The 12500-nt window shown below is 40.1% G+C and overlaps 1 long non-coding RNA gene and 1 pseudogene across 2 annotated transcripts in view; one reads left to right on the top strand and one right to left on the bottom strand.

Moving 5' to 3' along the window:
• LOC138009028 (uncharacterized) overlaps positions 1–6729 on the top strand; it is a 15165-nt gene extending 8436 nt beyond the window's left edge. The window contains exons 2-4 of one of the 2 annotated variants that reach the window (XR_011124309.1): positions 3017–3106; positions 3433–3571; positions 4842–6729. This is a non-coding gene — a long non-coding RNA (uncharacterized lncRNA). Of the gene's footprint in view, positions 1–3016; positions 3107–3432; positions 3577–4841 lie in introns of both variants that reach the window. The other variant, XR_011124310.1, reaches the window with a different exon arrangement.
• The window catches only part of LOC138008657 (uncharacterized), a 482701-nt pseudogene that overhangs the window by 290874 nt on the left and 179327 nt on the right, over positions 1–12500 (bottom strand).

The following is a 12500-nucleotide window of genomic DNA, read 5'->3' as shown; positions in this document are numbered from 1 at the left end:
AACTTTATTGCAGCAAATATGGCCCGATCTAGCTACTGTTGACAAAAATGAGGTAGTGCAACTTAAGGAGTAATTCAATGACTTAAGGTCAGGAAACATGGCGGAAAAAACTAAGGCAATCAACACATAAAAAGGCAAAAATCAGGAAAACAAAAGGCGTGTCCACTAACGCCTGGTTTTCAAGAAGCAGATCTGCATGAAGATGTTTTGTCAAAATGTTTTGTCAAAATGATGGGAGCATTCTGATGCATGGTGGGAACCCGCACCTGTGAGGTGCTGCAGCGATGGGCGAACGGACACGAAGCAAATTGTGCCAAACAGCGGCCCCTGTTCCACCACCGGCAAATGACCTGGGAGGAGTCAGCTCCAGATGGTTCAGGTAGCTCGCTCAAGGAACCACCAGACCCAGAACACACAGAGGCCCCAGTGAAAATTGTAAAGTTGAACGTTCATTGTCGACCAGTCCACGAGCTTCGTCGCCACAGCGTACTGTGGCGGAAGGCCTGATCATACATGTATGTCAGCCAAACACGACCACTGAACTGGCGGTACATGTGCAGGATGAGAAGCTTGTAAGAAGTTAAATCTTTCCAGTGGTGGGGAAAATACAACGTCAGAATCAGCATGAAAATTGTAAAGGCTTGGGCCAGGTCACAATGTCCTCGATGCATCGGCATTACTTGTTAGCACTTGGCAAAAACACTAATCGCCCGTCCAGGAATGCTTGCGACTCAGGCTCAGTCTGAACAATGTTGACTGAAAGCAAACCTCCCAAATCCACGTACTTTCGGGCAACAATTTGGCTAACCGTTTTCACTGGAAAACGGCTGTTGGAGTAGTGGTCCCGATGGCAGGTTTGCAGCCGAAGTGCTGTTGCTAAGTGGCACCGGGACAGAAGCGCCCGCCACGATCGACGTGCTTAAAATCGGCGAGCGCAGGGTTCCAAAAGTGCCAACAAAGGATGACACAGTAAAATTAGGCCTACCTTGCATGGCTGAAGGTGAAGATATCACCTGTTGCTCCGGAAGGGCACCTCCAGAAGCTAAAAAGGTTGCCGTTTGCTGCGACAGGCTAAGCGATGAAACGGGAACGCCCCCAGAAGCTGCTTGTAGCTCCACGCTAACTGAATTTCCTTGCAAATTGCTCAAGCTAGGGTTAGGGTGTGGCCTTTCTTCAGTATTAAGCTCATCATCCGGTACTCTCCTTGCGTGTCCTTTATTCAAATAACTTTCCATAGTAGCTTTGTACCCTTGAAAAAGCTTGCTGTCTCACAAAAAACCGTTTCTTCAGCAAGTAAAGCCTCCGTCCTGCAGATATCGATTATTAGGCAAGTGAGTGATTGGTTTACCATCACTGACGATCTTTCCATAACTGCAAGAGCTCTCTTGTCCACTACTGATATGGGAACCTCTATCTTCCAGAATTGTGCAAGCTGTTGCATTAAATGGTCATCATCTTCTTCAATAACTTCAGTCACGCATGTAAAGTTAACACTGGCGTGGTGGCTCATACTTTCAATTCTGTCTGCAGGTCCAATAAGAGTCCAGCCAAGCGGGCAACGTATGGCATACGGCTCTCCTCTTTGGCCACGTCTCCTGTCAAGTACCCAGAAGGCGTTGCCACCAATGATCAGTCTTTTGGATTTCAAGGTGCTTGAAAAACCCTTGAAAAAAAGGATTTTGTGGAAAACTGCTTGAAAACTACTTGAATATTTGCTTGGGTGAAAATTGTTGAGATTACATCATGCTAAGTGAAAGAGACATTTCAAAAATTGACTATTAGGGAAACATTAGAACCAAATATTAAAATGCCTGTGTGTGCACTTAACTTGTGGTAAGGAATATCAAGGTAGGCTCTTTCAGCAAAGAAAACACTGATTGAAACAGTATGTATGGCATAGAAATCTTCTTGTAAAGACTCTTTTAAAACTTAATTTCTGGTTCTTGAAAACTCCTTGAATACTCCTGGAATTTTATAGACAAAATCCAGCATGAACCCTTGTGGCTTCATACTTTGACTGGAACGATTCTTAAGCATATTTTCCTCTCGCTACCAGAGGTACTGTGGCTTTGTCCACTAGGAGCCAGTAGGGTTCTGTTCGCTCTTTTAATTGAACTTGAAGATTAGCTTGTTCAATTTTGAACTGAGTGCCTATATTTGTCGTTTTCACTTCATTTCTTCCTCTTGATGTAACAGTTTGTTTTTTCTTCAGTTGTTCCATTTTCAAATGTGCCATTGCTTGTATGGTTTTCAGCACTCATAAAGATACATTTCCTTTGTCTTGTTGCAACTCTTGAATGCTTCGGTATAGTGCTGTAACTTTGGACAGATAACCTGACCTTGAGTTCTTCAGGGAAGGCTTTCAACAGCGTCGGTAGAGAGTACTCTTAGCCTACGTGCACTAGTACCGGACAATGTGACATTCACCAGATGTTTGAATTAAATGTTAACCACTCTGCGCACACTTTGATATCGTACTTTTATTTTCCTTGACGATTCACTGAAGGGAAAAAACGGAGCACATACATGAGATTACAAGGAAAGGTAGAAATAGAAAACCAAAGGAAAGCGAATTCAGAGAAACATGACACTTACAAGATCTGTGCGACTCTCCGGATTACAGATACGTTTTTGCATACAACAGGAACAAACTTTTATGCCAAAACTAAACAATACCAGCGAAACTGACACAAAGAACAACACAGGGGTGTTAACGAGGTAGGGTGACAAAGGTAGACAAAAAACAAGCGAGGCTTCATTACGGACTGGGAAAACTATAGTAGGAAAAGCCAAGAAAGGAGAAAAACAGAGCGTCGCACCAGTGTCGCAAGGTCTCGGGTTCAAACCCTGTTGAAGTCCTGAATTTTTCAGGCTTCTCCGCGTAGTTGCTAAAATTGCGTCCATAGCTGCGAGAATCATAGCATTACTTCATTTCATATCAGCAGTTCAGTATATGATTCATTAAATGTATATCATTTCATTCATACATCCCCTCTTCTCATTGTCTTTGTCAAAGGTGCACGAAGGGAAGTCCTGGTTACCAGAATGAAGAGTACCACTGGAGAATATTTTGTCCTTTTAGAGATTGCTCACTAGCGTATACAAGGTAAAAAAAAATGTCACCGAAATTCTCATATGTTGGCATAGTTAGGTCACAATGGTATATCCTAGACCATTTTGGACACCATCAGCAGGTTACTCTGTGTAGTGTAAATATCAAATTCACACAAGAATCCAGCTGTCTGCCCTACACCACATCTTGATGCCCTTTTTTATGTACTTCTTTGGCAAATATTGTTCAGTGATTTTATATTTTGATCATGGCCTCATCAACAGCTTTTTCATAGTGTGGACTGTAATTGATGCGAAAGTTTGCTTTCGTGTCATCAAGATCACATGCTTAAACAGCATGTCGTAATTTGGTTCCCCTAGGTGGTTGCGGCTTTTGTGTGTTGTCATACAACTGGAGAATGTTCCAGACTGCAAGGAATACAACAATGTACGGTATGTCACAAGACATGACTTTGGAAAAAATGCTGGGAAGGCCACAGTGGTGGATCCAGACCTGGAGGTAAGGTGTGGGTCCGCTCTCAAACATTTTGTTTTTGCCCTTTCGCCCTTGGTTTTTTATGGGGTTTTGGTGGCTTTGGTCCAAAAATAAGGTGGTGGGGGGGCTGGGGGCCCAGGCCCCCGGGCCTCCCCTGGATCCACCATGGGGCTAAAATCCGGTCAGAAGACCAGTAATTTCCAAAGCATTGCAATTGTTGAATACTCATTATCGATAAGATGCCCTTAGTTTGTTTAATGAAACATCTTTCCAACTCTCAGGATCTTTTTTGTTTAGCTTGAAATGACCGACAAGCAAAATGATTTGTTTCTCTGACTATAATAATAATTATTGTTTCCTAATATATGGTTGTCAACAACAACAAGTAGTTGGAAGAAGTCAGCAGCTTCACTGTCTTCAGGCATAACTCTTGTTGGTTCTACTCCTTGAGAAAAGCTAGGAATGTCAATATTTGTCTTTTCAAAGCTCCACTAAAAGTCATCAACACTTACATTTGAGGTTTGAGTCTTCCTGGACCAGTGTTATCCACAATATCAACAGCTTCAATGTTTACACGTACCTCCAGGTCAACAATGTCTATATTGGCTGCTTCTCTTGCAAAATCTCTATTTTGAATGTCAAAACGATCTTCATTAAGTCCCTCAACATCAGAACTGAACCCCCAGTTTTATCCAAGATTTCATCCTCTTTAAAAAGCTAAAAAATTATGTGGTAAAATATGCTGAAGGGTTTCTCTGGCAAGTCTGGGAACTAAGAAATGGAAATCCACTGGTCCTTTCCTGAGTGATCAGGTTAAAAAGGGTTAAATGTTGCAGGAAAGCTTGAATGTGTCAATGGTTGCGTGCAAACTGTTATGTTTGCTACTTGTAAGTATCTTACCAAATTTGCATAGGAATTGAGTAATCAAGCATTCGCCCTTGTCACATGGTGGTCATATTGTCCCGCGAGACCAAAAAAGCTTTGTTTTACCACGACCAAGCCTTGCAGTGGAAACCATGGGGGTGAGGCTTGGCATGGTAAAACAAAGCTCTTTTGGTCTCCCGGGACAATATGGCCGCCGTGTGACAAGGGTGAATTGTTCCCCAAAATCAACAAATGTTGTTTACCCATACCTGTAGCACGATTCTCATCTAGTTTTTGCCTACTTATGAGATGTAAATATTGTGTATTAACCATATTAACATTGATGAATCATGATGCATATTGGACAAAGTAATCACAGGCCAAATCGGGATTGCTGAAAGAGCGTTACTTTTAAAATTTCCCACGGCAGGATAAGTGGAAATAAAAGAGGAAACGACATTACCTGATGTTGATAACTAGCTGGAAGTGATAGATATCTCCATGTTTGAAGCATACGCCTCATCCCTCAAAGGAAATGTGGAAGTGCTGTTTGTCGAATCCATCATTCCATTTGCTTGAAATGCAGTTAAGATTTGTGGGAATGATTGGCCCAAAGCTTGCACAAATTCCTGAGAAAGTGGCTTGCTTGAGATGGTAAACACAGGCTGAGAAACTGAGACAGCTGTTGCAACTGAATAAGTGATTACTTCACCTGATGATAAAGCCATGTCTTCCATATCCAAAGATGCTGGAGTGCTTTTGTTAGTGGCCTGAGGCATGCTAGAAGAGTAACTGAAGAGACTGAAGAGAAAGCAAAAAAAGGGGGTGAACACCAAAACAAACTCTCTACAAACCATGCTGGAGGACAGAACTCCTCAAGCTGCAGAACAAACCCCATGAGTATGATGTACATGTATAGGTACTGTGCATGTGCCTACAAACCAACCTCTGACCACTAGCAACACAGGCTCTCTTAGATGTTTACATTTATGTTTATGTTTATTATGGTACTCGACAAGGTTTGCACATCAAGTTGATATAAATAACATAAAAAATATATAGGCAAGTCAAAGAGCTACGTATCAAATATACAAGCAATAATAGTACTTGCTCTAAGAATATAAATTAGAAAATTAATGATTAGAAAGCAAATAAAAAAAAATGAAATAAATAAATAAAGAAAGAAAGAACTGTTAGTAACTTGTAATTGCCGAAACCCAGCGATCTTTAAATAATGAATACTTTGTGCTAGTTTGAATATAACTTGGTAATAAGTTCCAATATGTTATCGTTCTTGGAAAAAACTGAAATTATAGTAGTCTTAATGATGATTGCAATGAGCTTGAATGAAAGATTTATATGAATAAGACCTAGTAAATACATTGTTTCAGTAAAAATGATCAGTTATAGGTAATGCAATAAAATTGTTGACTGCTAAATAGAATATATTCAGTCGATGGATTGTTCATTGAAAAGGATCTAAATCTACGGACTGTAACATCTTTGTCACAGAGTTAGTGCTATAGTCTCCTTTAACGAATCACTCTGCTTGTCACTGGACTGCTTCAATTGCATCAATCTGGTCTTGTCTGTATTGATCCCATATTGCTGTAGGATACTCCAAGTTTGGTCTTGCATTAGTAACATAAGCTACACTGTAGACGTTTTGTGTTTTCAGTACAAAGGTATAAATTGAGTTTTGCAAAACCAAGTGGCTCATAAGCTTTATTTACTATGTTCGTAATTTGGCAGTTCCATCTTAGACCTTTAGTACTGTTTAACTGTAACACCCAGATAAGGATGGTCTTTTACTGTGGAAAACCTCTTGCCATCAATGCAATATTCTGTTAAAATAGGTTCCTTCTTTTGTGACATCGACAATGTGAAGCATTTAGACGCATTAGACTGCATTTGTCATGTCTAGGCCCAGGAGGCTAATTTATCAATATCATTCTGCACTATTTCAAATACTGAGCTTAAACAATTTGAGGACTTTGCCAACATGTTTTCTTGTTTTAGGCCTTTGATTTATTCCAGTGAATGCACTCAAAAGCATGCAGATAGTGCCAGACTATAAAAGGCAAAACTGGTTTCAAGTACTCAAAAAAGTTTCTCTAAAGACACATTGTAATTGACTGCAGCAATGCAAGTACATGTTTGTCAGTTCGACTGTGCCATGCTTGAAAGCAGTTATTGTCCCTTGAAATGCATAAATAAATATCACGAAATAATAATTATAATAATTTTAAGAATTTACTGTATATTGCGCAGTTTTCATGACAAAATGATCAACTGCACATTACGACAATGCATAGAATAAAAATAACTAAATGATAAATAAGAAACTTCACATTTGAATGTTGTTTTTGTTTAATTTAAGGGGTACTTGTGCTCTTGGGAGATCTGAGGAATTTGCCATGAATTGGCAACACTTCTCCGTACAGGCTTGGCAGTTGTGGTCACTTCCCGCGCCTTTCACTGGAAAGTGTTCACCAACATTTGCTAAGCGAAATGGTGTTTCCTTCCTCTCTCTTCCTTTTCTCGCTTGTTCTCTCCTCCAGTTTCTGACCAATTCATGAATCAGATCCTCTGTAAAAGCTGCGAAATCCCTCTGTCTCCAACTTTTGGGAAGATGCTCTCTGAATTGACCCCCCTATGTTGTGGGAATTGTATGAGGTTTTTTCGTGAAACTTTACAATTACATGTAGACACGTGCCAGTGAAGTTGTTTTCTGCTCTTGCAAACTGTAGTTGTCTGCTCATTAGTGTCCACTGCTCCCATATTGGCACTGTAATCTACTACAATCTTGTGTAACTGCACCTCTTTCTCAGAATATTGTCCACTACGTTGCTCCTTTTGTTGACACTGGACGGTTGCAACTTCATCAGGATAATGTGCTGTGGATAGAAAGTGGACTGGCTTACTGTCTTTCCAAGCAAAAGCTACAACCCCCTGGTAGACTCTCAATAAAGATGCACCTTGATTTTGTGCTGGTGCCCAAAATACTTTCAACTCGGCTGGGTACCCCCTGCAGATGCTTTTAGTTATACCACATAAGTAAATCCCTCTTGACCTCAGGAAAATGCACAGTGCAAGACTGCTATACCAGTTGTCAACAAATAAACAATGTCCTTTGTGATGAAAGTCATTTGTTTATCTCCTCCCCCTTTTCCTATGGCTGAAGTATCCTCGTTGTCCTTGCCTTTCCTAAGTAAACTTCAAATCTTGAAACATAGGCTGTTTCAGAATCACACAAAAGGAAATAACGTGATACCCCATTGCACTTGCCTAATATCTGCTGTTTGATCGAAAGTTTACCCTTATAGGGAATCATAGCTTCATCAATACTGATATTTTTGCCACAATTAAAATTGTCTTTAAATGCAGCATGCAAGTGCTCTAGGAAGGGCTTCACTTTGGCAATTTTGTTACAATTACGTTCATCTTCATTCAAAGAATGGGGATCACAAAAGAAAATGTACCTGTTCAACTGTGAAAATCTTTTCTGCAAGAATACCTTCTGAAATCCAGGTGTAAGGAGAAGCCATTTTGACTGCTCTTGACCAAAGTAATGTTTGTAATGGGGAAGGTCAATTATTTGATTTGTGGCTAGAAGGATTCCAATGGATTGTATTGGGTTCAAATTTTGCTTTGTGCTTGTCTGGTTTCTAAGCATTCTTTACTTGAAACCATTCGTTTTTCCAGGGAGCAATTTTTCCTAAAAGTTCGTCGTTGATAAAGAGCTGGAAAATATCTGCTGGTCGCTTCTCACCAGGTAATTCATTGATTGTCAGATCAACACTGTCTTGGCAAAAGACCTTGCTAGGATTCTCATTGTAAAATCTATGAGTCTTCGCGCTGTCATCATTGGTTTCCTAGTTAATGTCATCTGGCAGCGTAAAATTGAAACCGGCAAAATCATCTTCATCTTCGCTTTTGCCAAAAATATCGCCAAGATTGTCATCAGAAAAAGCTTCCTCCTCGGATCTCGACATGGAATGCGCAGGACTTAAAAATGGCGTAAAGTAACAGATGCAAATCTTTGGTGTGCATTTACTCTGAAACTTTCTATGAGTGGCTCAGTGTGTAAGCACATGGAATAGTGGGGTTGATTAATTCACAATATGTAAGACCCCCCCTCCAAAATATTCATAATCAGTTATCCATTGCTCAAACTTTAGCAGTCAAATTCCTGGAAAAGTGTTTTAGTGTGTTCCAGAGGGTGAAATGGGATCCCCATTTTCCGGGTTGTGGGGAAAGGGTTAATTGGTCGATATAACAAGGCATCATCTGCAAATAAACTCTAGGTGCTACACATGTATCCATTTTCTCATGAATGTCATTTATAAACAGCAAGAACATAAGAGGCCCCAATACCGTGCTCTGTGGTACTCCTGAGGTGACCTTCACAAAGTTAGAGGCTTCACCGTCCACCACAATGTGCTGAGTTTTATGAGTAAGCCAGGAATAAATCCATGCAAGTGATTTTCCTTGAATTCCATAATAATGCAGTTTAGATAGTAATCTCTGGTGCGGTACCTTGCCAAATGCTATGCCGAAGTAAAAAATTTGGAGGTCAATGTCAGATCCAATATCCAAGTTTTTATGCAAGGTCTTCAATAGTAAGCAGTAATTGGGTTTCACAAGAATGATTTTTTTCTAAAACCATGTTGATTGGAATAAAGGATGTTATTATGTTTCAAGTGACACATGATACTCCAATATTAACTGCTTTAAAATGCATTTAAATCGGTTGAGGGTCAATGTTATGGTGATCATTATTTGTAGCAGTGGTAACTGGTATAATCAGTACTTGAATCACATGCAACAGTATGAGAACTTATTGAAATTATTGATGTGATGATGACAGTACAGGAATGATAGGAAATATTCATGTACTGCACCAGTGATGCGGATAATAATGACAGTGGAACAATATTTATTTCAATTTACTGACACTTAACATAAATCAATGACAAACGAACCGCCCTGGTGTTAGAGTAAAATCAATTAAGTTCCACTCCCAAGGGTCAATGAGTTAAGGATAGTCCATCAATAAATCATTACCTCCATACTCAGATGGACCATCCGGCTACATGTACAGTGTAAATACAGTTATTCAAATCTAAATAAAAAATCACAAAATGATAAGAAAAAGTCCAATGCAAAGAATACAAAAAAAATATTGTACAAAAGAATGCAATAATTAAGATACAATGATATACTGAAGTGTTACAAGATTTCCAATGATGATACTGGTAGTGGATTAACATACCATTTACAATTCTTTCTCTGGGGTGAGATCAGACGTAAGCCTGTAAAGGCACCTCTGGCAGCCGCTGTCAGTTATTATTTGATCTCATCCATCCACCCAACCCACTTAAGAATATGAAAGGAGGGACACCACGACGCCAGTGGTCTCCCCCTACTCTTCACAAATAGTGTGTTGGTTCTTCTAATGTCCCACAGTGTTGATTAACAGGAAGGGCTGTGAGACAGGGCCATGGTTTATAGTCCTTATCTAACAGGACTTGAAAGTCTAACCATTATTTTGCAGATTACATTACAAAGGGGGCAGTCTCTCTTCAGTGGTTTTAAAACCCCAAGTGTTGGTTTGACTGGGGTTTGAACCTGTGATCTCCCACACAAAAGTTTGAAGATCAACCAACTGAGCCACCGGTCATTGGAAAATGTGATGTGACTTTTTATGATATGAAGTTACTTCAAAAGTTCTGCAGCTGTAACACCATATTCAAAACTTGAAATATTAAATGTAGATGCTGTGTTTAATGATGGTCATCAAAAAAGAAATTTCAATTTACAAAAATCCTTTTCTGGTCCATGTGAGTTCATGTATTGCAGTAAGTAGCTTAATGTTATCGCTTGGATTGAAACCCCTCCAATGGATGGTCATCATCTCAATTGAGGGTGACAGTGACGGTGATAATAAACAATAGGCCATTTTACAGTTGTTTGCTCTGCGACCTAGCCTATGAATGGCTGCGAGGCTGCCGGTGACCTTGCATTGATACAGCCCCGACTGCTTTTATCATGCAAATTGTGTTGTTGTAATTCTAATTAGTCTGTATTAACATTACAAAAGCACGGAGGTTTGTATCAAAACAGGGTCACCGGCAGCCTCGCTTCCATTCGTAGGCCAGGTAACTTTGCTACAACTGTAAAATGGTCTCTTGCATTGCTGTGAGTGACGGTTGGGTGCCAAAGACATCCAGGAGCTTCCACTATTGGCAGCCAGCTCCAAGATGGAGACTGCTCCACCACAAGCAAATTTTGAAAACCTAGTTATGAGCCCCTGAAAACAGCAGAAAGGGAAAGGGTTGTGAAGTTGGAAAAATCCTCTCTGAATTGCATTTGTCCAACAAAGAACTTTCAAACAAATGCTCCCCATTCCTGTTAACACATACACTTCATCAACCTTGAGGTCATGGAATCACAGCTCATGCACAAATGTAAGGAAACTGCTGACAAGCAGAAACTTGTGCTCTCTTTCTCAGCGGAATTGAGGTTCTTCATGTGCTTCTCTTGAAAGTTCTTGTAACTGTTCATTTGCCAAGCCGGTGTTGTTACCCATGATTTGGTCTCCTTGCATAACAACCGGCCGAGGCTGCACAAGTCCAAACTTTAATTCACTGTTTGCTGGTTTTAAGAAGCATATACTGCTTAAACCCAAGCCTTCCTTTAAACTTGATAAATCCTTTATCAATATATGTTTTTTTTGGCTTTGATGGTATCCTGTTAAAAAAGTCTCTTAAAGCCTAGACATCAACAGGCGAATTTGTTGTACATGTAGTTTGTCAGGTCTGTTGTGGACACGAAATCAAGATACTCATTTATTTTTGGTGTACCGATTGTGAGACATGGTATTGCTGATCTTTGTATCATGGAAATACTTGTTATTGGACTAGTAATGCCACCCTAAGGGCAGAGTTTGGCTGCCTTGGAGTAATCGAATGGCGAACTATGAATGTTGGGTGCCTTGACAGGTGTAGATTTTTGTCTTCCAGCAGCTCTCAGTTTGTTTTGTTTACAATACTATCAAATCTTGATTATCTCTGTCTACTCTGATTGGGGCTGTTGTGATGCTGGAAAATCTCAAGGTAGCTTTCAACTTTTAGTTGATTTGTAAATTATCAAAAGCTCATTTTGTTTTTAAGAAACTAACCAATAAAATTGTTCGATTTAAGAGGTTTCTTTTGGACAACTGTAGTGGCCAATGGAGGATTATTGGCCGGCCTACTGTAGTAGCCAGTGGGCTGTGAAGTGTTTTGGTAGAATTATTTGGTAGAATTGGCTGAGACATGCCCTTGTGGCCCATTCAATGTCACTGTTATTCCTGTGCTATTATGTATGTCAGCAGTAGTTGCATTAAGTATGTCTTTGCACTGGCAGACAAGTGATATAGCTTCATCAACTGACTTAACCTTGTAGGTTTCCCCTCTGCTGTGCACAGAGAATGCATCATACATGTACAATGCACCTATACCTTTGAGAAACTGGGAACACTCTGTCATCTTACTGCATATCTTAATGGAGTTGGTCTGTGCATCACAAATGTAAACGACACTGTTAAATTCAGTGCATATGCCAATCGGTTGTTTAAATCGACAATTTTTGGCTGGTCCATCCACACTGCCCTCTTCACTGTCAGAGCCAGCAAACACATGTAAATCACCACTTTGCGTCAGTTGCCATACAGACGCTTTCTTTTGATTAGTAAAAAGGATGTCTGACGCAAATCATGTCAGCACACATGGTTTATTTAAGAGCTCAACCATCAACATACACTCTCCACTTTCTAAGCTGACTTTGCTGATTCCTTGGCAATGGGATGTGAATAGGCTACTGTCACAAAGGCACATGCTGTTAATCTTATGCCAGCCAGGGAGGTACAGATTAACCATTTGCAGATTATGACCTTTCAAACCGTAGCCATCCTTCTCCACTTGAAATGATACTATCGCTTTCTGGGAACATTCAGCGGCGTAAAATAGCTCACTGTCTGCACATACCATAGCTTCAAATGAAGGTTGTTTATCACAATCCCAGAAGTTAATCTCGTCAGTCTTAA

Source organism: Montipora foliosa, chromosome 6 (assembly GCF_036669935.1).
Source record: "Montipora foliosa isolate CH-2021 chromosome 6, ASM3666993v2, whole genome shotgun sequence".
Classification (NCBI taxonomy): domain Eukaryota; kingdom Metazoa; phylum Cnidaria; class Anthozoa; order Scleractinia; family Acroporidae; genus Montipora; species Montipora foliosa.
The sequence above is the reverse complement of the archived record's forward strand: the minus strand, read 5'-3'. Positions and strand labels throughout refer to the sequence as shown.